The following is a 24373-nucleotide window of genomic DNA, read 5'->3' on the forward strand; positions in this document are numbered from 1 at the left end:
CTTCCTTTCTTTCTTCCTTTCTTTTCTCTCTTTCTCTCCTTCTCTTTTTTTTTTTTTAATATCTACTCCTGTGTTCATTCCAACTAACATTGTTTGACAAAGCAGGTTGTCTTTCTCAGGAGAATAAAACAGACCCCACTGAAAATAAAAGCATCTTCAAATCTGAGCTTACTCTTTTTGAATTGTCTTAGAGCAAAGACATATAGCCCTGCATAGCCTTGCAATAAAGCATGGCTTTGAATAACAAATTATTTGGAAACAAACCCAACAAAAATTGCATGATCCTAATTCACATAAAGATGTATCACGTTATCCAACACACATTACAACTCTTTCCCAGGAGCTTGGAATGTACATGACTCTCTTCAAGACTAATCTATGCACAGGAACAAGCCCCTGTTTTTTTCACATTATAAAATCTTTGTTTCCTCCTGGAAGCTCAAGGGTTTGACCTCTTCGATAAATAAGATTAAAGTCCTTAGAACCTTGCAGGCATTTGTTGGTTATTACTCACAGCATCCTACTAGGAAGATAAGAAATTGCTTTTGCTCCATTTTATATGTCAGGAAAAAATAGAAGCACAGAGTAGCTAAGGCATTTACCAAGCCTTTTGTCTGTGTCTCACCTAACACCAGGGGCTCTAAACAGCATGTGCTGAAGTTATGTGATTACTTCGTACTTGAAGTAAATACAGAAAAACATTATCTTTAAAAGACCAAAAATGGTGAAGCACTTATTCATCTTAAATAGGAACAATTATATTAATATCCTCCACATTTATTCCATTATATTATTTCTGAGAGTAAATAGATGCATATTTTTAATGCACTCTTAGGAAAATCTGAGGATTAACTTTCAAGAATAAACCTCACTAATTTGTACAGTCTTTCAGTGCTTTGAGTAGTCCTTAGGCTGCTGAACATTAGTAGTGGTGTTAATGATTCATTGTCATTTAACACTCGCTGAAAGGTTTTCTTGTAATTTTCTATTAGGAAATTTTCAGATGATTCTTTTTCCCTGGAAGGTTACTTAGCTTTCTGTAGTCATTCTTAAAATGATTTCACTGTGCTACCTTAATAATGAGCAAACCCCCCTCTGCTGCCTGCTAACAGTGATTCTGCTTTCAGACCAGACTGCCTCCATCAACGAGATTCTTCCTCTTGCCATTTACTAGTACTTGAATATGGCATCAAAAATCTAATGAGAAACATGATATTCAGAAGATGGGATATTGAAACAGAAAAGGAGAAGTAAGGCACGTTATTCCTATCCTTCATCAAATATATCTTTTTCTCCATGGCAGTAATTTTTCACATCTGTCAGAGCTTATTTTGTACCTGCGCATCCTTTACATACTGTGTCTTAAGACCGAATACCAGGCAGTTCACATCATCCCAGTTCATCACATGATCAAATACGCGTCTACGCAATGGAGACTAGAAAACATGCGCTAACAAAACCCAGCAGAACATAGCGAAGTAACTGACACTGCTGTTGGTCTGTGACCCAGGAGCAAACAAGTTCTTGATAAGAAACTGGGTACAAAATTATTTGAAGGAAAGCTAGCCTGACTGCTTAAATAATGGAGAAGTCCTGGTACCAGTGGTCCTCTCAGAATGATTTCCCTTTTTCTTTTACTTATTCCTGCCTTTCTGTGTAGTCTGCTCACAGTTCATCTGGTTTAAATTTAGATTTCTGGAAGAAACATTATGTTTCTGATAGAATATTAGTAGGATTTCTAATTCTACAAATACAAAATTCAGACAGGTAAGATGGGATTCATGCTACCGCTGATTTGTAGCAATTACAAACATACTTCAGGCTGTTAGTATGCTTTTTTTATTTAGATAATTGCAAGTAGCAGAAGACAGGAAATTAGTGTTTATGTTGTTCAAAAATTCAACAAAACCTTAATCAATGCTGAAATATGTTTCTTAGTAGGTACCTCTTTTCTAATCTTTTGATTCATGGACTGAATTTATCTGCCTCTAAATCTTACTGTTCTACTTGGTTTGCAAATAAAAAGTAGCTTCAGAGCACCAAAGTGTTTGTGGTGCTTTTTGAATGCTCATTTTAAAGTAAATTTGTAGGCAAGTACTTTTCTGAATTCTGCCTGACTCAAGGTCTTACTATTGTGTGTTTTAACACTCTTTTGACTTGGATATAATTTATGGAAATTTGTACAGGTGTGGGCATTGTGAGCCTGGTGCTGTTTGCCTTTTATTATGTCTCATTCTTATGATGTCTTTTAAATAAATTTCAACCTAAAGTATATAGAGATAGATAACTGTTAGATGTTTTCAAGTGGTCTGAAAAATGTGAAGTATGTAAATGATATCTATTGCTGTTATAACTAACATCTCGTGTTTATATCTCATTGTTTGTTTAACACAACATTCATAGCCTCTAAAAAATTGCCTGCACTGGGAACCATTCATCTGCAAGGTCATTCTATCATCACATCATCTAATTTTATCCATATGAAAGTTAGTCATCAAAGGTAATTATCTACAGCCAACGCAGAGAATGTAGCACCTCTACAGGTAATTCATCCTACAGATCACAGGCATCTACCCTTGAAAGTATTGACTCACCCAGTGCCGATGCCTGTTTCTCTTTATTGCATTCATGAGGCATTAAAGCAACATAGTTAGGCTAGCTGCCTGAATTTTTGATGACCAAAGTTAAGCAGAATAAATAGCAATTGAGATGAATTGGCTTTCAAGGAGAGGTTGAGATTCCACTTCACCAGTGTGAGGTTCAGTGATTCTCAGAATATCTTAGCATCCACTAAGTGATTTGCCTTGCAAAAAGTCCTGTCCATTTGGATTGTTGAAGGGTCATAAGCTTCAGTGGGAGCTTTGGTGAAGGAACAAATAGCCTTCAGGAACTACAGGAAGGGAGGGATGGATTCATGCATGAATGCATGGATGATAAAGGCTGTTATAAAATGAAACAGTTAATTGAGCCTGGAGGCTTTGAGTGTTTAATGGTAATAAACAACACCCAGAAGTAGTGCAGCAATTTGAACAAGCCAAATTTTGGAAGTTTCTTTGATGTGTGATAGAAAATAATTTGAATCAGCATGAGAGTCTGAATCAAGCAGCGTAAGCCTTACCATAGCCTGCTGGGGCTGGCGTTTTCTGTCTTGATAAAAGGTTTCTTGAGGCATTAAGTAAAGTCCATGGGGGTGGGAACATAAACACAAACAGAAGCCAGTGAAATGTAAGCTCTAGCTTCCTCCTAGCCCTTCTCCTCTCCAGTATCAGTCGGTGATGAGTTACTTACTGTCATAATGTACAGCTTAAAAAAAGAAGAAATGGGTAACATGATCTAGTACCTGATTTAGTGATTGACAACCCTGCCCATGGAAATACAGTTGGAACTGGATGGTCATTAAGGTCCCTTCCAACTCAAAACATTCTATGCTTCTGTGATATTTTATGGGCATCTTGGAGAAAAAGTTTATCTGATGGGCATTTGTTAAGGTAACGCTCCATCTGCCTGTGGCAAGCTTGGACACAAATATTTTAAAAGGGGACTAACCTCCTATCTGAACCCCTCAGTTTTGTCTGCACTAGCGTAAAACAGATTAATAACTCTCTGATTAAACAAAGGCTGTCGCTCATCCCTGGTAGGTTGGAGCTGAGGTGGAGGGAAGAACACATGTCCTCGTACACTCACCTGATATGTTTGGCCAGACCAACACATACCATTGCCAAAAAGTGTCTTTTGTGGTTGTTTTTTCCAGAAGCGTAGCTTTTGTAACACCAAATGGTGTGTAGTACCAGAAGAAGCTGATACTCTGCTCACAAAGATGATAACTTAAGTGTAAAGCTTTAGCTGCATCAGAATAGATTGCCTTCAAAGCCTTGTGATTACATAGAAGCACTCTGTTTAGGGCCTTTAGGGAAAGAATACCTAGCAAGTTAGATCACTGTGAAAAATGATCAGTAGGGACTACAATACATAATAAGGTATATAAATAAGTGCCACACAAAACTGCCATAGAAAAATAAGAAACAAAGCTTGCAACATTCTTCCATATAATGGCTTTATAGAAACATTACAACATTAGACAAAGCTTGGAGTACAATATGAACCCCTGCAGACTCTGAAATGTGGTAAGCTGTAGGATACAGGAACCCATGGTGCAGTGAAAGCAAAGGTTTAATGGCATTTTAAATGTTATGACTAAACAGAAGAAGAAATCTGCAGTATAATCTGTTTCAGAATCCTTTGTGCATGGTAGGATAGGCGACAGCTCCGAGGCTGTCCTCTAAATCTGGCTGTGAACAACCAAAGAGCAAATGTTGGTAAGAGGAGCAGTCAAAGGAAAGAGTTTACAACAGGAGGGCTTCAGATAGGAGAGAGTATTCAATGTTCCTCTTATTACAGTGAACTGGTGGCATGCATATTTGTTACCATTTTGAGAGGCCCTTCTCACAACACGCAGATTTTGCTGCCAAAGTGAGGAGGTTGAATGGTCAGATTTTATCACTCGTCTCGAGCTACAGTCCCAGGAGAGAGTCCAGGAAATCCAAAGGAGAGGGCTTGAGTTTCAAAAGCAGGGCACTGCTAGGTTAAAAAAATGGCACTGCAAGATTTAAAAATATCATAGAATTGCTGCAGTTTCTGAGGAGTTAAATCACCTGGAATTCAGGCAGTGCTCATGCAATGGAATTGCTTGTTTCAGTGGATGTTCTTTCTGTGCTGTTGGATGGATCTGCCTGCATTGCCCTTTAACACCTCTGGTTGGAATCAGATGGGAAAACAGAGGGATCATCACAAGAGAGTGACATGAAAATGAATGTGCTATGCTAACATTCCCTTCCAACATGTCTGTCCTTCTACAGTTGATGAATATATAATAATAATAATTGTAATAATTATTATTATAATACAAAGCTCATTTCAATGTCATAGGTCTTCTGATTTTTTTTTTCCACATCTAAGTCTCTTTGCAAATTCTATTTTAAATGCATGAATCTTGAGCTTGAGGAGGAAAAATTCAGATGTACGCAAGCTGTTTAACAAACAAGAGAAGGAAAACAAGACAAAACAGAAATTAAAACACATCTTCAAGAAGACGTTTATTTTATTGTCTCGAAACAGAACTTTGTCAGCCACAAGTCCTGTTATTATCCAGCTGCTTAGTTAACTGAAATATTGATCAAGCCTGTCACACTTTCTTTGTCTGTCACAAACAAGAGAAGGAGCTGACCCCTTGCAGGAAACTGTAGTGACAGGTCTGTAATTTGATAATCACTAGTTTGGAAAAGATTTCACTCTGTTCCCTAATGTAAACTCTGGTTACTTGGTTTTCTGGTATTTACTTATTTATTTATTATCTTAATCATGTCAAATTTAATCTCCTAAAAGCTTCAGAGTTAGATAAAGAAACACAATGTCATTACGAATTTTGCAGAATACACTTTCCAGATTTTGTGTCTTTTTCTCTGAGGTGACTATTCTCACTGGGGAGAGGCTATTCATGATCCAAGGGTTGGAACACCTCCTCTACAAGGAAAGGCTGAGAGAGCTGGGGCAGCTCAGTCTGGAGAAAAGAAGGCTCCATGGAGACTTGAGACTGGCCTTTCAGTATCTAAAGGGAAGCTACAGGAAAGAAGGGGACAGACTCTTTAGCAAGGTCTATAGTGATAGGTCAAGGAGAAATAGTTTCAAACTAAAATAGTGGAAATTTAGATTGGACATAAGGAAATTTTTTTTTTTTTTTATAATGAGTGGTGAGGCACTGACACAGGTTGCCCAGAGGCAGTGGTTGCCCCATCCCTGGAGACATTCATGGTCATACTGGACGGGGCTCTGAACACCTGATGGAGCTGTGGGTGTCCTTGTTCATTGCAGGGGAGTTGGACTAGATAGTCTTCCATCTCAAATGATTCTATGATTTTTCTCTTTGATTTCTCTCCTTGTGAGAAGTTGGTCTACAGAACAATCCTGTTGAACTGTTTTTTTTTTTTTTGTTTTTGTTTTGTTTTTTTTTCAGACTGGGGATATAGATTGGCATCTTTCTGCTACAGCCCTCCTTATTGTCAGATCTCATTGGGTCCTCCAGTTACAGCAGATTGCTTTGTGGGATTGGGTACCTCTCTTCTGGTAGGGTTAGGGAAGCTCTGGAAATACTTCCTATCTAGCCTCAAGGCCTCGATTCAGGAACACTTTCTTGTTTCTCAAAGGAATTCAGGCATTTGTTAAAATCCTGATTTAGCAAGAGCTTAAACATAAGGTCGTGCTCTGAAACATCCTTCCTGACAAGAGCAGGACGTGCTCTTGTCTCGAAATCTCAGATATCCATACACACTACAGCAGTGTGTGTAATGGGAAGGATCTGGCTATGCAGTGAAATGGATCAGGATGTCCTCAAACCACTCAGTGGAGCCAAATCTTCAGTTTGTTCAGCTTCACCAGCAGAGCATGGAAATCCAGGGGAGCACAATCATACACCACGCAAAGCAGAAAACTTCTCTCTCAAAGTTATGAATAATCAAATAACCAAGTTAAGCAATCCTCCTGTAATTATTTTGTTCCATTAAATGTTCTACCCATCATAAATTAATTGTTATAATTAACAATAGAAGTACTCTCTCTCTTCTTTCTATGTCACTGAAATGATCTTCTGCATGCCATTACTTGGCGTCGTTAACTGAAATGAAGTCTCTGTGTCTTTGTTTGATGAACAAGGCTGTCACCTTCCCAGGTTTTTTTTGTTTTGTTTTGTTTTTTGTTTTTTTTGTATTTTCAGTCTAATCAAAGCAGTCAAATGTGTTTTCCCCACAGCTGAACTATAGCAGTCATGCTCAGAGGTCACGCACTTGTGATACTGAAGCAATACTTTACATCAAACCTTAGTTCTCTCTGAGATGAGCTACATTTAAACCAGTTGGCTGAAAAGAGATTTGATGTCAAAGCATGTTATTAATATGGTAATATTTTTTAAAAGAAAATATCAGTTTAACATGTTATTGTTTGGTATCTGATCATGATTTATGCTTGAGGATACTTGTGAGTTCATTTTAAGAAAAAAATGCCAAAATAATTTAAGAGAATGATTTACCCAAATCCTGTCACAAAATGGGGAGGAATTCAGCATTTTAGAATCCCATCTTAATCTTGTAATGCTGCTACTTTTCACCTACACAGTACATTTTAGTATGGAGTTACCTCTGCAGCCCTTCAAAAATGAGTGGAACCTGTCCTCATATGAGTTAACTGAAACCCAAAATGCCTTCAGAGGTTTTGCTTTATTTGAACCTTCAGAGGTTAAGCAGCCACAAAACTAATTAATTCCTTCTAAAATAAGGTGAAATGTGAAATTAATCTTGCTAAAATTTAGAATGTGAAAAAGAAAGTATCTAGAGTGAGCTGAGGTTCCTTCTGTATTCAGTTGAGATGCTACTTAGAAAACCATCCCCATCTGATTATACAGAATAATTAACATGACCATAACTCCTAAGGATGTTTCTTTTTCCACATAGATCATAGACAGGACCTGAAAAAATGTCTAACTTTGCAGAGCTAACCCTTGATGAGGCTTATCGCAGCCTTACTGACAAACAGATCCTTATCCAATTCAAAAGACATCAAAATAGCATTTTTCACATCTAGGAAATATCTGAGATTCCATGGCAACCTCCTTTGCCAGAATCTGTGGATTGACATCCCGTCTGTCTGTCTGATGTAGATTTCATTGCAGGAGTTTGTTATTGCCTCTATAGTATCTTAAGAAGCAGTTAAAAACCACGAAGCAAAGCAGATGTAATTCAGTGAACCAAGAAATAACTTGTTGTGCAAGAGCAGAATCTTTTTTTTAAAGAGAATAACTGCTTCAAGAGGTCTATCAGGCATACCTGTATACGTCGACTTGAAGACATGAATGAAAATGTTAAGGAGAAAAAGAAAAAGCAGAAAAAATTTTCTTACATATTATCTGCAAGTTATAACTATAACTATAACTATGGGCATAGCTGCTTTTTATTTCTTAGATAGGTAAAACAATGCTTCAGTATTACCTTTTTGAGTTTATATGTAGCTAATTTTATACCTGCTAGCCTTTCTTCTAAGAACTTAATGGTCTCATGGAAGCCTACTAAAATACAAATGATTTCTGCTTAAAAATAGAGGTTACAAGGCTTGCTGAAGACAACCTTTTTTAAAGCAATGTAGAGAAAAAATATTTTGAATCTTGATGATCTAGGGTAGCTACTAGACTGCTTCTGCTAATATTATCTTTCCCTGTGTCAGTGAAATATTTTCCTCCTCCTCATTACTATTATTTTTAAATAAACTGCACTTGGTTATGCTTTTTGGTGAAGTTCTTTATCATTTTCCTGGAATGTGGTCCCAATAAGATCAGAGAATAATTCTGTAATCCAAGTTATATGCATGAGACCCCCCATTACTGCTCCTTCAGCAATTCTTTGATATATTTTTAAATAGCATCCCATTTTCTGCTGAGCACAGCCCAGTCCCTCTAATGCTGTGGTTCTGAGGAGTTTTAGCAACCGTAGATGGTGCTGTGCTGTAATTCTTTGATTACTTTTTATAAGTAGCTAGGAGAGGCAGAGACCAGCAGGAAAGAATTAGTGGTTATAGTTCACAGACCAAAAGAATAAAATAAAATAAAAATAAAAATGGATTGGATCCGTTCAAAATAAACTCAGAGGGTGTTCCGGTACGCCTCTGGATTCTCAGTTTCTTTTATTCTCTCTCTCTAATGTATATATTTGACTACTTATTTCCTCCCCACTGCTCTCTTCTGACAGCACCACCTCTGGCTGTCCTTTTCACTCTGATACTTACCAGGCAGTCCATTTTGTGAGTATCTCACAGCTTACCACCTTCATTTACTTCATCTATAGAGTCACGGAACGGTTTGGGTTGGAAGGGACCTTGAAGATCACCTAGTTCCAATCCCCCTGCTATAGGCAGGGACATCTCCCACTAGACCAGGTTGCTCACAGCCACATCCAGCCTGGCCTTGAATGCTTCCAGGGAGGGGACGTCCACAACCCCTCTGGGCAACCAGTTAAACCTGTTTATGTTCAAAAAAACATCATCGCAGAAAATTTTATTCATGTTTATCATTGTCTAATTTATTTCAGTTGATCTCTCCTAATTATCTTTTGAGCAATATAATCTTTTGAAGTTCAACTAGAGATAAACTTAAAATCATGAAACGGGGCATTGATCCAGAATCTGGTCAGAATTTCTCCAGCTTGGGGCCAGGGAGATTTACCAAGCAAGAAGTGCTTACCTGAGCCATTTGAACTTCACTGTTGTCTCTATGACAGTAAACTAAAAATGAACTGGGAAAACGAGTTCTGAAAGAAACACTTCCTATTTCACTTCAGCAGAAAAAATGGGGAGACATCTTGTCACAGAGTAATATTTTGAAAATGAGTGCAATTAATATAAACAGTATTTTCTGAAAATTTTAGACTTTTACAAACATCCCCTCAAAAGGCCCCTTTAGATTTAATTTTTGGCCTGAGATTTTACCTTATTACTGTTCCTTGGAAACAATACTTCCATTGCCAGGTAGGCAAAAAAATCCTGTTCAGTTCATGTGGTTCAAATCAAATGGTATCAGGGAAGTATGTAGATTCATTAACAACATATCATTATCTTGCAATCAGTGAGCTATACATTCAGGATCAATTCAGCAGTAAAACAAATAAACCACAATACTAGAGTCTTACAAAATGCTAATGAACTCCTACACTTTTCAAGACATCTTCCTGTACCTAGTCCCACAAAATTGGAATCACACCCACATACACCCATACAAATTCACAAAGTTGAGCACAGATGTCCAGCACATGAGGGTTACAAAAGCATAACCACTTTCTAAGGAAAATCCCCAGCTTTTGTACTTTTTCTGTGGGAGACGTGATGGCTATACCCAAGCTACACCTTAGTGTGCTCAGATCCTCACCACTGTGCATTGACATCCATGCATATCAGGTGTGAGTTTCTCCTTGCACAGTACCAGCTCACTAGCTGGTTACAAGCTCTTCCCACCATTCATGGAGCAGGAGGTGCCCTTGGGCCTTATACAAATATCAGTGATTGACCACCACTGTATCCTCACTGCAAGATTTTTCCCCACTGGAACATATTTTCACGTTATGATTCTTTTATATTTCTTTCCAGGTTGAGTCTTTTCTTTTTTTTTTTCCAAAAGCATTTTTTCTATTGCATAGTTACTACTTAATCCAGATGACGTTTTCTTCCTCTTCAGCATTACCAATTATAAGCAAATATGCCCTCAGCGTTCACAGAATTGCCAGATGGAATTTGCTTGAGGGCACTTCTTGGTCCTTCTAGCCCAACTTTTCCTCAGCAGATGCACCCAGAGCAGGGTACCCAGTGCCACGTCCTGGGTCTTTTGGAGATCTCCAAGGAGACCTCAGCCCTACTCTGGTCCCTGTGCTAGCACTCTGGCACTCACATGGCACAGAAGTGCTTCCCAGGAAGCTCCAGTTCATGGCCATTTCCTCTTGTTCTTCCTAACAGACATCTCAGTTACTGCTATTCAGGCCACTCTGCTGAGATTGGGCCACATAGACAGCATATTTGCATGGGAAGGGAATTATACCAACCCTATATTCCCATTATTTTGTTAGGTGATATGCAGCACAATCTACTTTTGTCTTCCTTTATTGCAAGCACACATGCACACTGGTCAACCCTTCCATCGCTGCATGTTGTAACACAGCAGCACATCCTTGGGAATCCTGCTAGGTGCTTGGCTGGGGGTGGCAGTGAGTGCTATGTGATTATTGCCGATTAATTGCTTACTTCTTATCTTTTGATAGATATGGTCAAAAAGAGATATACAGCACTTTCTTAAAAATTCTCTGAAATTCACGGCAAATGTTACCATGTGAATCCTCAGATTACATAAAAAGCCAGTTTATTAAAAAATAAGAAAATCTTTCAAAAAACATTGCAATTTCTGAGTTGCTTTTCTTTTCTTTTTTTTTTTTTTTTCCTGCTTGGCTAAAAGTCCTTATTCTTTTTCATCTTACAAATACAAGAAAAGGTCCAAGAGATTTTTTTTAACGGAAGAGCTTGGTAAACACCAACTGGACTCCAGAGACACTTTATTTTCAATTCAGTAGACATCCATTTTGGACACCCTGCAAATGTCATGGACTATAATAATATTCACTTTCTTTCTGTTTTTTAAAATCAAATGTACTGCTCTGAAAAACAGAAATACTGTGTCTTGCTTGCAGTGACTTTAGCCTATGTAATACTTCTATGGTCTTTGTTTTTGTAACTCTCTTTAGAATATCTGAGTGCTTAGCAGACAATAAATAGGAAAATTCATGTTCAGGGAAAGATCATTTTTATATGGGGACTGTTATTATAAATTCAATTCTGTTTATTTTTTTTAAAATCTCTTTTTTAAGGGATTCTGTGCAAGTATTTTCTGGAAGCTCAGTCCACCTGTTTGTCTTCGAACTAATGATGTTGGTTTTTTTCTGTGATTTATGCTTAAATAGTTAGAAAGAATTCATATAGTTGCTGAGGCACCTACAAGGAGAATCTCTAAGGTATTCAGAGATTTATTTATGAATTGCTTTGATAAGCAGAGTTCACCAGCAGCCAAGGGAGCAACAGATATGTTTATGGCTCATCTTCATACATGGAGGAGGTCAGTAACCAGCTGAGATTGTACATTATTTTTCCCATTCAGCAGTATACACAATGAAAAACAGAAGTGCAGCACAGAGGTGAAAAATGCACATGTCACCATAACTACATTAATCTGTGGGAACAGAGAGGAAAAACTTCTCAGGAGCTGGAAGTGAAAGAAGATAGGATGAGCATTATGATACTTAGAGAAAGATATGTGTTGCAATGGTAGGAAAGTGTTTGCGCTACAGAAGTAATCTTTAAAAGACATTCCTTGCAGATATGAACTTAAGCAGAAGGCAGTGCATAGACTGATGCACAAGAGGTCTACTTTAAAAGTCTAGAAATCAGGAAATTTTATTAAGCATGAGACCAGTGTATAAATACAAATGCACTGGGTTGGGGACCATCAGAGGAGTATGATTCACAATATAGAGTGGATCTTGGCCATAAATACATTTCAGTTAGGAATTAAAGTAATCTGGAGCCAGAACAACAGGGGTAAAATGACCTCTAAGTTAGACATAGTATTCAAGATGATACAATCATAGAACCATAGAATATCCTGAGGTGGAAGGGACCCATAAGGGTCATCGAGTCCAACTCCTGACTTCACAGAGGACCACCCAAAAATCAGACCATATATCTTAGAGCTTTGTCCAAAAAAGGATCGCAGAAAGATGCAACTTGATGTCACCAAGGGAATCCTGTGGTAGTGTCTGCAGGGATAGAATGCAGTGACTAAAGAAAATCCTCTCAGTTATATACTATATATTTTCTTCCAAATTCACACAGAATCAAAGCCCACAAGCTCAGCTCACTTCTTGATAGCAGGTTTGTCTGCAAGAAAATGTTATGGAGGACAGATTGATATGGGTTCATCAGCAGTTCTGTGTATGACATTTCAGAGAAGGGCATTTGCCTTCCCTGGCATTCTTTGGGATCCACAAGGATAAAAAAAAAAAAAAAATTAAATAAATCACAGTCCTGAAGCTTGAAAATTGTCTGTCTTGTGATATTCTGCATTTCCAGGTGCTAGATATCAAGAAAGACATAAATATAGGTAGTTGAGAAGTGGAGGAAAATATAAGGGATGGGCTTAAAGATACTAAGTTCCCTCTTTTATGTCAGCTGTTTAGAATCATAGAATTGTGTGATTTGGAAGGGACCTTTGTAGCCATCTGTTCCAACTCCCCAGCAATGAACAGGGACACCTACAGGTTAATCAAGAGCTCAGAGCCCCGTCCAGACTGACCTCGAATTTCTTCAGGGTCGGGGCATCCACCACCTCTCTGGGCAACCTGCTGGACAGTCTTCTTCTCAAGTGAGAAGTGTAGAAACTCAGGCCTAAGCCTTGCTTTTATTCACATCCATTTTTGCATCTTCTGTTCTGCTGTTCTGGGGGTTACTCTCTGCTTTCAAATACCTTCTCCAGAGCTCTTTAACACTGAACTCAAACTATATCTCTATCTGTCCTCGTTCTAAATTTAAACTTCAAATTGAAATCTACATGCAATTACCACCCAATTACCTTTACTTGTTACAAACCTTCTTCCTCCCACCCACTTTCGCTCATCTCTTGTTATGATTCCTGCTTCTCTTCTTTGAGCCCAAGATTATGTCTTTTTGTTATTTCTGAAGAGAACCTCACAAACATGAGCAATATATAAATAGCCATAAGTGAGGATGAGGAGGTGAGGTAAAATTCTCTGAAATAATTATACATTTTAGAGTATGCAGTGATCAGTTTGGCTTTCTCGGTCATCTAGCAAAACTTATCCTCTGTGGACCATGGAGAAACAAGGAGCAGGGGTAAGGGGACATGAGGAAGATCTCTTCCTTTCAAATAGCAAGTTCCAGAATCTGTTTGTTGCTTGTTCAGTGCCTTACCTGGCTACACCGTAGCATATTTATCTGCCTAGATGGTTGTTTCTGTAATAGAAATTCACAGCAGCTCTTGGAACATTTCTTTTTTCAACTTTAGCTGATAAATATTTACACATGTATTAAAAATAAAATCTCTAAATCGTGCAAAATATGTAGGAATAATTTTTGATCTGTTTATTTAATCATCCAGGATAGAGAAACTAATATAATCAAGTCAAATAACATCTTTAAGCCCCACTGAAATTCAGCTTATGGAAGGGTGTACTGACAGACTGATATTATTCTGTATAATTTTTTTTTCTATAGATATTAGATTTTCAGTGTTTCTTTGGATTTTTGGTATTGGGGAACAACTTAATTTACCTTTTCTTTTAAAGTAAAATATTTTATCTTACTAGAAGTTAAACCTACTTATGCCAACATTTATTAGACAATCAGTTATCAGCTGTCTCCAGACATGAATCATTATACCCAGTTCTGAAACAATATGCATGTTATTTGACATTTGTTAACTCTGTGCATTGTTGATACTCTTTCAGTTTAGGTCTATTTAATGTTCGTTTTCCCCTATATATGAACAGGGAAAGTTTCTGAAAAAGAGCCACAATTTCTCAGTGTTTCAAAATTTGGAAACCCTTATTAAGGAAGATATTATACACTTACCTGTGGTCCTCCCTCCAAGCACCTTTAAGTCTGATACATCATTTCTCAGAAGTTGTGGTATCAAGATCTAATCTATTCCACATTTCAAGGTTTGACAACTAACCAAAGGGATGCTATAATTGGTCATTTGAATCTTCTTAGTCTCAACAACAGTGAGATTAAGCATATCGCCATTAACCTCCTTTGCTGGCATTTAAGCTTGAGATAAGCACATGCATCTGATCACAACGGTAGGTCACTAAGGGATCATGGCTGTCTATTATTTTATGGTGTGTCCAAATCCTAAGGAAGAGAGAACTTAGACTGCCAGAACACCTCCAGAAATGGTGATTCCACCACTTCCCTGGGCAGCCTGTTCCAATATCTCATCACTATTTCTGGAAAGAAAAAATAAGAAAAAATATTATTTTTAGTTTTCCCATTCACTTGTCAATTATGACTTACAATGTATTGAGAAGAACACATATTTCACATTTATAAATGACAAAAGTTGGTTGTGAACACATATATTAAAATGTGAACTCTTCCAGCACTATCATCTTTAACACTACTCCAGCTTCTTTGCTGACATCTCAAAAGATAAGCACAAATAAATTCAGTGGATTCATCAATGATTTATTATTTCCATATTTAGATTTGATCATATTTAAGGAAAAACATGCCATTAGTTTTATTTCAAGGAGGACCATTCATTCAACAAGGTTGAAAAATGCTATTTTTAAAAGACAGATTAGAAAGAAAAGTGAAAGGATACAGAGCAGAATTATAGTGCTTTAAGCTTACTTAAAATTATCTGCTAGAAGATCTTTGTTGTTTTTCAGCCGTTTTTCTAGCACAATGCATACCCAGTCTGCTATATGCCTCAGGATCCCCATCATTCCACAGCTGCAGAATTGCTGAAGTGCCACAGGTTCACAGCAAACCAAGTCAGCACTTCAAACCCTTGAAGCTTGTTTGTATTATTTCCTTAGACCAATATTTGTCAAATGTTCAGTTAATAACAGCAACCTATCATGTACCAGTATGGCATCTTATACCCTGTGAAAATGGAACGATGCAAATCCCACAGGGGATAGAAGGGCGTTTGAAAGTTACGGCTAGTGAGAAATGTAACATAATTGAATAGCCTTTCAAAGACAAAATTCCTTATAACATTACTTAGGCAGTAATTTCGATTCAAATAATGTCAGTAACATTATTTTAAATCCTTTTAGATAAGAACTCCCACCCCCTCACTCCTCTCTTCACCAACTGACACCTGTCAAAAAGAAACTGTGGGGGGAAGGAGTGCTCTTTAAAAGGAATTTGAATAATGTTAATGCGTTGCTCAACAATATTCAGCAGACGCTTTTCTTTCTTCCTAGAAGTTCTCTTATTTGACCCTAATGTGCTTATGCAATACCCTGGCAGAAGAACTAGGAAAATATAATAATACTTCAGTTAGAGTTAATAATTTTGTTTATTTTGAGGAAAGAGCCCAAGTGGTAAAACAATTTTAAAATTACTTATTTTTTTCCTGTAAAAAAATGTCAACAGTATGAATAAAATGATATATCAGCTATTCTAAAATATTTCATTTGTCAGTATCAGTCTGTAACAGTAAGCATCAGATATAGCGAAAGTGTCAAACAAACTACTCCTGAAGGGTGTCAGTATTTTCATTAGTATGTTCATTAATGATCACGAACAAGGATTTAACTTGCACATAGTAAAGAATGTTGTGGAAAATCTGAGATGAAATGGAAAGAAAAGACAGCAACCGGCAAAAAAAACAGCAAACCAAATATTTGCTGAATAGCAAATATTTACCTTTGTTGATTTCGTAGAATCACTGAATCATAGAATCATAGAACAGCTTAGGTTGGAGAGGACCATAAAGATCATCTGGCTCCAACACCCCCCCCCGCCATGTTCTGGTTGTCACCCACCAGATCAGGCAGCCCAGAGCCCCATCTAACCTGGTCTTGAGCACCTCCAGGGATGGGGCATCCACATCATCCCTGGGCAGGCTGTGCTAACATCTCACCACCCTCTGAGTAAAAGTTTTCTTCCTAACATTTAACCTAAATCTCTCCTCTTCTAGTCTGAAGTCATTCCCCCTTGTCTTATCACTATCAGACTATGTAAGAAGTTGGTCCCCCTCCTACTCCCTTTAACTCCCTTTAGGTTCCTTTAAGTACTGGAAGGCCACAATGAGGTCTCTCCAGAGCCTTCTCTTCTCCAAGCTAAACAAACCCAATTCCCTCAACCTTTCTTCAAAGGAGAGGCTCTCCAGCCCTTGGATCATCTTCATGGCCCTCCGCTGGACGTGCTCCAACAACTCCACATCCACATTCTTGTGCTGGGCGCTCCAGGCGTGGATGTAGTTCTCCAGATGAGGCCTCACAAGGGCAGAGTAAAGGAAGACAATCCCCTCCCTGCCCGCTGCCACCCCTCTGTTGATGCAGCCCAGGATACTGTTGGCCTTCCAGGCTGCCAGAGCACACTGCTGGCTCATGTCCAAATTTTCGCCCACCAGGACCCCAAGTCCTTCTCCTCAGAGCTGCTCTCAAGGAGTTCTCCTCCCAGTCTGTACTCATATCTGGGATTGCCTCAACTCAAGTGTGATACCTTGCACTTGGCCTTATTAAACCTCATTAGTTTTGCATGTGCCCACTTTTTGATTGTGTCTAGGTCCCTCTGAATGATGTCTCCAGTCCTTGGCTCTTTCAAGCAAGTCCTTAGGTAATCGACTGTCTTTTGATAAACAGTGATAACCAAATAACAAGTCAGGACTTTTCATGCTAGCCCAGGGCAGAATGAAATAGTCAGCATGGTGTCCTGGTTTCAGCTAGGACAGAGTTATTTTTCTTCAGTGTCTGGTATGATGATCTGTTTTGGCTTTATGAGATATACAGTGCTGATAACACACTAGTGCTTTCAGTGTTGCTGAGCAGTGTTATACAGAACCAAGGACATTTCAGGTTTTCAGCTTTTTGAACTATTCTGCCATTGAGCGTGACTGAGGGGGCACAAGGACTTGGGAAGGGACAGAATCAGGACAGCTGACCTAAACTGGCCAAAGAGATTTGACAACATGCAAAAAAAACTATGAAACTGAGGAGAGTTGTCTGGGGGGCAGGGACTGGCTGAGCATTGGTCGCTGGGTGGTGAGCAATTGCTTTGTGCATCTATTGTTTTGTAAATATAAATATATTGTTATAATTTCTGTCATTTCTCTCTTCTTTTTCTGTCTTAGTAAACAGTTTTTATCTCAACCCACTGGTTCTACCCTTTTTTTCCCAATTCTCACCCCCATCCCACTGGGAGCAGAGGTGGTGTTCAGCTGCTTGCTGGGTTAAACTGCAACACATAGAGCTACCTCTACCTGCATAAATGAGCAAAGGAGACCAGGTGACAAGGCAGGAATAAAGGCCTGATTCTGTATGGGTAAACTCAGGTCTGATGAATTCCCACTTCTGAAGTCAGCATCAGTTTTGCAGTGCTGCAATCTGTGGTGAGCACTCAGCTCATGGTGTATTTAGGACAGTGAAAAAGGAATATTTTCGGAGGCCAGTTTTGCACTGGGGGAGAGGTGGCATGATGGGTATGTAGGACATACTTCTACTTCCAGCTTCTTGCTAACAATTTTATCATGGTGTTTGAGTGCTAGTTCTTCCTTCCTGAGCCTTCTTGGGAACCTGGGCAGATGAGAACTGGATAGATAAACGGCATGGTTGGTGATCACTGGCCAAGGGCTGAGCCCCACACCTGAGAGGATTGTGGGTGCCACACAATAGCCAACAAGATGGTAGAAAGACAGGCCAAAACCAACAGCTGGCACGTGTATGACTCTTTTGCATCTCTCAGTGCCTTCAGTTGTCAGTGTTTCTCTACTATCTTATGTAGGCAAAACTACTGAGGGCAACACAGGATAGCTGTTGAACGGCTATAGCAGGGGAACAAATTATATGCAGCTACCACAGGAAACAATCAGCCAGAAGAGGATATGGAATGCTGCTTTTGTGCTCCTCAGTGTTATTGCAAAATTTATAGACTTCAGAGGCTATATTCAGAATAGAGGCATTTCATTTGATAGCAGGGATATTCAAAAATAGCTGCAAGATGTGGTGATCTAAATACAATTGGTTCTTTAACTTCCCTTGTTTTTTTAGTGTCTTTTTTTTTTTTTCCTTTTCTGAATCTTCATCCTGTTAGGAAACTCAAGAGAACACTACTTATAGAGATTTCTTCTCATTGAACAAAAGGATCTTTCTCTGATGTGTGCAGAGTGAGTCAGGTCAGCAGGTTACCTAGCTCAGATCTAGAAACACAATACAATTCAAGTGTAGCAATTTAATTTTTCTTTGCTTTGTTTTGTGTGTGTGTGTAAAATGAGGAGGGAAAAAAAAAACCTACTTGCAAGGAGACTTAATCTGTTTTTGAACATTTGGAAAGTACCTTTAGCTTTTCAGATTAGAAGTTGAGAAAGACTTGTACATTATTTTGTTATTGTGTCATCAAAATTAATTACTGATTTTTCAATCATTTAGAATTTTCTCTTTAACTATTAAAAAAAAAGAAAAATAGAAAAATATCTATGTTTGAGCATATATATTTTTAAATTTTGAATTAACTGAAAGACAGACATTTCATGAGCTTCCAGACACCATCCTGGCATGCAGGATGGTGCAGACCATGTTACAATACTCCTCTGTCCTGTTCAGTGTGTTTGGGAACAGTCATAGCACATCCAGCTACTGGATCTCTCCAATCCAGAGGCTGCCAAAGGAGCAGAAGTGTCTCAGGCTGTAAAGGTCTATGGTTTAGGGAAGAATAGCTTTCATTTGTACTACTTCCTTTTCTCATTACCCTCTTTGATGACAATGAATTTAAGCATGGCCATTTCCTAGTCCATCAGCCTTTGTCACAATACTGAATTATCAAAATTATAATGACTTATGCAGTCTGGGAAACATAATATGAGCATATACCACTTTGGCATTATCGCTGTTCTATAATTCAATTGTCTATGTTTTTTTTTCATTCTCTTCATTTTTGACCTTCTTGATCTCATAGAAATATAAGCTAACCTCATCCAAACAGAAGTGGATGAAATTCTTTCAGTCAGAAAGATAAGGAAGTTGTTTTTCTGTAGTCTTAAGTGACCAGCATCTTTGAGTTTTATGTTCTAATGTGTACAAGCCCTTGTGATGAATAATGACACCTCTGCCTGCATCTATATAAGAGCTTTGAGTAAGGTTATCCCTGTCTGTTGGTACAGATGTACAAAACATAACTGCAACACAGGACATTTTGGGAGATTCAGGTTGGATATTAGGAAAAAATTATTTTCAGAAAGAGTGGTGAGGTGTTGGAACAGGCTGCCTGGGGAAGAGGTGGAGTCACCATCCATGGAGGTGTTCAAGAACCGTGGAGATGCGGTTCTGTGGGCCGTGGTCAGTGGTATGTTGGTGATGGGCTGATGGTTAGATTAGATGACCTTAGTGGTCTTTTCTAAACTTAATTATTCCATACTTCTATGATATTTCTATTTAAGTGTTTGGAACTCATAACATGGAGAAACTTTGACACACAAAGAAGCTGCCACCACACAAATGCTACTTAGGATCCAGGAGCCTGGATAGAGGAGACCAATCTTATGGCACAATATATTCCCGAAGTTGTAGAAGTGAGCAGTCCTGTTTCTCTACAGTGATTGAAAGTGAATTCCAATTAAGTCACTCTGGATATAGGTCTCTGCTCTGCAGACATCTAAAGTTAGGTGAGACAAACTCCCCCCAAAAGAATCAGCAACTTGTTTGTATTTCTCAAGGGCATGTACTTAAAACATCGCAGATGTAGTATAATTCAAGATGGTTTATACCAAAAATGAATCCATGTCACTACACTCTGAAGTGAAAAAGAAATGTGCATGAGCAAGTAGCTCAGAGCACAGCAAATCTTTACACGGTGCTCAATTATGAAAGAGGGGAAAATGTTTAAACGAAGCACAGACACACAGCACAGTAAGGAAATTTGAACTGCTTTGTATCATTTTGCTTAAAGAGATAAAATTGATATTGTCATCATTAATAGAAGCAAAACCCAAAGAAAAAGATTGGAAGCCACTGAAGTAGGGCAATCTTTTTACAGTGGAATCAATTAAATACATGCTGCTCCCTTAAAATGCACCACTTCATTTTAAGGAGCTTAAGGTATGAATAACAAGGCCATAAAATGTTAATAACTATAATAACTGTAGCTTCTATGATGTTTTTTAACTGTGCAGAACTGTAATGTGACAAGTAACAATAAAAAGAACTTGCTGAAGTGCCTTGGATTGGGAAGGGCTGAGAGATTTTATGGAGGAAGCTCTGCCCTTTCATCTCTTTGACCTTGAATGAATAAAGATCCGGATCAAGTAGTTTTTTCAACCCAATCCTTATGAATAGCCATCGTATTTATCTTTTTCCTATTGTTTATATTACTATAGCGCCTAGAGGCCTCGTCATGAACTGCTGTGCTAAACACTGAAAAATGGAGATTAAAGTGACAGGCTCTGTCTCTGGGACCCTGTATATAAAGTATAAGGCAAGAAAAAACATGCTCATGCAAAGAGACAGAACAATACAAGGAAATGTTATATTTTTTGTTCACTCAGATAGTCAAAAGTCAATTTCTCAAGGCTTTTCTCAGCAGACTCGATAAACAGTTTCATAAAGGATTTGCAAGAAAGTAGAGATTTGTGGAAGATTTCAGAGGGTTTCTGTTAGGCAGGGAGGCTGTGTAGGAGGCTTCCCAAAAGTGTCTTTTATATGCCTGGAATCGGGCTATTGGAGACTGGATTTTGAGCTGAGCTAATCCAGAATAAGGAAGATCTTTCAAAAGATACGTGGAAAGAGCAGAACAGAGAGACTCAGCAATCATGCAAGTCAATGAGGGGAAAACAAAATCTTCAGATATGCTAAAAGTGGATAATAGGCCAATTAGAAACAAATGTAGTGCCCACACTGGTTCCTGAAAGCACAGAAAATTATAGAATCATAGAATAGAAGGATAGAATAATTTGAGTTGGAAGGGATAGAGACTATCCAGCCCAACTCCCCCGCAATAAACAGGGACACCTACAGCTACATCAGGTCATCAGAGCTCGTCCAGCCTGACCTTGAGTATCTCCAGGGATGGGGTATCCACCACCTCTCGGGACAATCTGTGCCAGTGCTTCACAACCTGTATTGTAAAAAAGCTTTTTATTTGTATCCAGTCTAAGTCTCCCTTCTTTTAGTTTAAAATCATTTCCCCTTGTCCTATCAAAACATTTAGCATTCACTCTCCATTCTGCTGCCTGCAAGGACATGGATGTAAGAAGCAAGATGCATCTTAGGAAATGTCATCATTGCTTGTCATGAAAATACAGGGTCTTCCTTCTGCCTTAGTGAACTGCCTGTCCATCACAAGGAAGAAACACGTGAAAAATGCACTTTGGATGACCTAATTCATCTGGACCAGTTTTAAATGGCCTCAGTGTGCTCTGCAGCTTAGAGCATTAGCAGAGGTGACCTAAGACCACATTACCTCTGTGCAGAATTTGTTCTCTGCAGAGCACAGGCAGATAGATCTCGTATCTTCATCATTTCTATGCATCTTTGTCAAGTTTTTAACCTGTTGTGAATGAATGCATGCTAAATATCTAGGCCAATACATTAGATATATGTCAACCTAAAGAGGAGCAATCACCTCTTACTTTGCATAGGAGATTGCAGGAAATTAATTCCAAATTAACTTTTAATGGTTTAATGAAGCAACATAAATGCATATTATCAGGAAATCAATGTGGATATAATTTAGCTTATTTTTAAAACGTGTCGTATTTGTAGAGTTTTATAATTTGGATCATTTTTCCTGATTTTCATTGTAGAGATGAGCTCTGAACCTTCCAGAAGTGAAAGTTCTCTTTGGTGATACAAAAAGATTTTGGTCCCAAAGTCCTAAAAATATTTGTAGTCAGAATTGTTTCCACTGAAAATCCCTCTTTGTATGTAAAGATAAAAATGCCAAAAAAACTATATTGGGAAAAGAAAAATCGAAACATAAAAAGTATCCAGATTTCAGCTAAAAAAAAAAAAAAAATCGGGAAGTTTAGGAACACCTTTCCTCCCAGTTTTTCCCCTTTTAATAAAGTGTACAATTTTTTCTTTTTGATTCTTTTGATTTTTGCTTTTTTTTTTTACAGTGTTATTTATCTTTTTTTTCAGAAATGAATACTCTGCAGTTGTGGTCTGTAAAACGTTTCATTAAGCTCCAAGGATAGTGATTTCTTATTCAAAATTAATAAGTGAGTTTAGACTGTGGAAAAGTTTCAGATGGACATTTGTCTTAGGATCACAGAATCGTAGAATCATTAGGGTTGGAAATGACCTGTAGGATCGTCTAGACCAACCATCAACCCATCTCCGACATCCCACTAACCATGTCACTCAGCACCACATCTACTCTTTTCTTGAACACCTCCAGGGACAGTGACTGCACCACCTCCCCGGGGAGCACGTCCTAATGCACTACGACTCTTTCTGAGAATAAATTTTTCCTAATATCTAATCTGATTTAATAGTTAAGTAATGAGAACAAAAATCTGGACAAGCAAGTACTTCCTGTTTCTGTTCAAATTTGACAATAGGACAGTCCAAAAAAAAAGAAAATTTGTAGTATCATCTATTTGTTTTGGTCAGGTGAGCTGTCACTACATAACAGCTGAAGCAAAATGTTTTATTGTTATTATTCAGTTCTTAAGGGCCCTGAATTAAAACTACAGTGGATGGCATTGCTTACTCCCATTCATGCCTCACAGTTCTCTTCTTACCATTATTTAAAAGAATATGTAACAGTTTGTAGTTGCACCTTACACTTTATCATGTGGGCAATAGATTTTTGAGAAGCAATACTTGTGAAATCTGCATTTTATCTGTATCACTCTTACCATGGATTATATTTTGTGTCTGGGAAAATAAGAGAATCACATATCTGACACATCAAGATAGCAATGGCATGTGCAGGTTGGCTATATGGAACTTTTTGCAGTAACTCAGCTGTAATGTTGATACTACACACATTCTGTGTGGGCAGCAGAAAGCCAAACTGATAGACTCACAGATAATGCCTTTTTTGTTGGGTAGTCAAACTGAATGGAGTTTTCATTCAACAAAGGACTGTTTGGGAAACCTGAAGACACCGCCTCACAGACTAACATACAAGTTTGCTCTCTGTTCTAAATGATGTAAGAGGTTCTTTGGACTTCCTTTGCTGTTAAGTAAGAATGAGTGGGAAATAGGAGTGGGGTGAGCTCAATAACAGTTGCTAGAAGTAAGTTACAAGTTCTGAGAAGCTTTTGTACACATGATATGATATTGAACTATTAACTTCAATTTAGTAGCTTCTTTAAAGCTCATACCTTTGCTAGATTTGCCACTGGGAAAAGAAATTGGGTAGGAAAATAAATGAAAATCTGAACTTCCTGCCCTACCAGTACTTTGGATTGATAGTCAAAAACAATTAGAGAGGAGAATAGTAAAAAGGTGCTTCTCACATTGCATTGTTTCTTTACCAAATTATAATGAATTGAACTGCAAATTGACAATTAAATTGAGAAGTATTTCACTTTGTTTATATTTGCTTATTCACAGAGCTACATTTTATGATGACTTTTTAATAATAGTTAAAAAATCCTTAATACAAATACCAGCAATCTATCTTGTTTTTGTGGCTGAGTGGGAACACCATGCTTAGGCAGTGCATGTATTTCCCCTTTTACTAGGCAAACTGTGTAGTTATTACCAATTACAGAAAACTTCTAATTTTCCTCTTAGTTATTCTTCATTGATTTGTTTTTTACTATCACTGAAACACTCCTGGTCTCCTACTTCATTCTTTGATATACTTCAGAGAGTTGTGCTTGGGAGATGTGGGAATGACTGATGGGTTCGCAGGGCACTTGGGAATGAAGGAAGGAGAGAGAGTAGCCAAAAAGAATTCCCTAAGCTAAAAGAAAAGAATGATGGCAACTTTGTCTGAAATGCATGAAAGCAAAATATTAATGAACTGCTCCAACCTTGTGCAAATATTAATCTTTTTCTCTCAAAGTGTCTTCACTTTGAGAAGAAAGGTATGACTTAGTCTA

The sequence above is a fragment of the Numida meleagris genome, chromosome 1 (genome assembly GCF_002078875.1).
Source record: "Numida meleagris isolate 19003 breed g44 Domestic line chromosome 1, NumMel1.0, whole genome shotgun sequence".
Lineage (NCBI taxonomy): Eukaryota > Metazoa > Chordata > Aves > Galliformes > Numididae > Numida > Numida meleagris.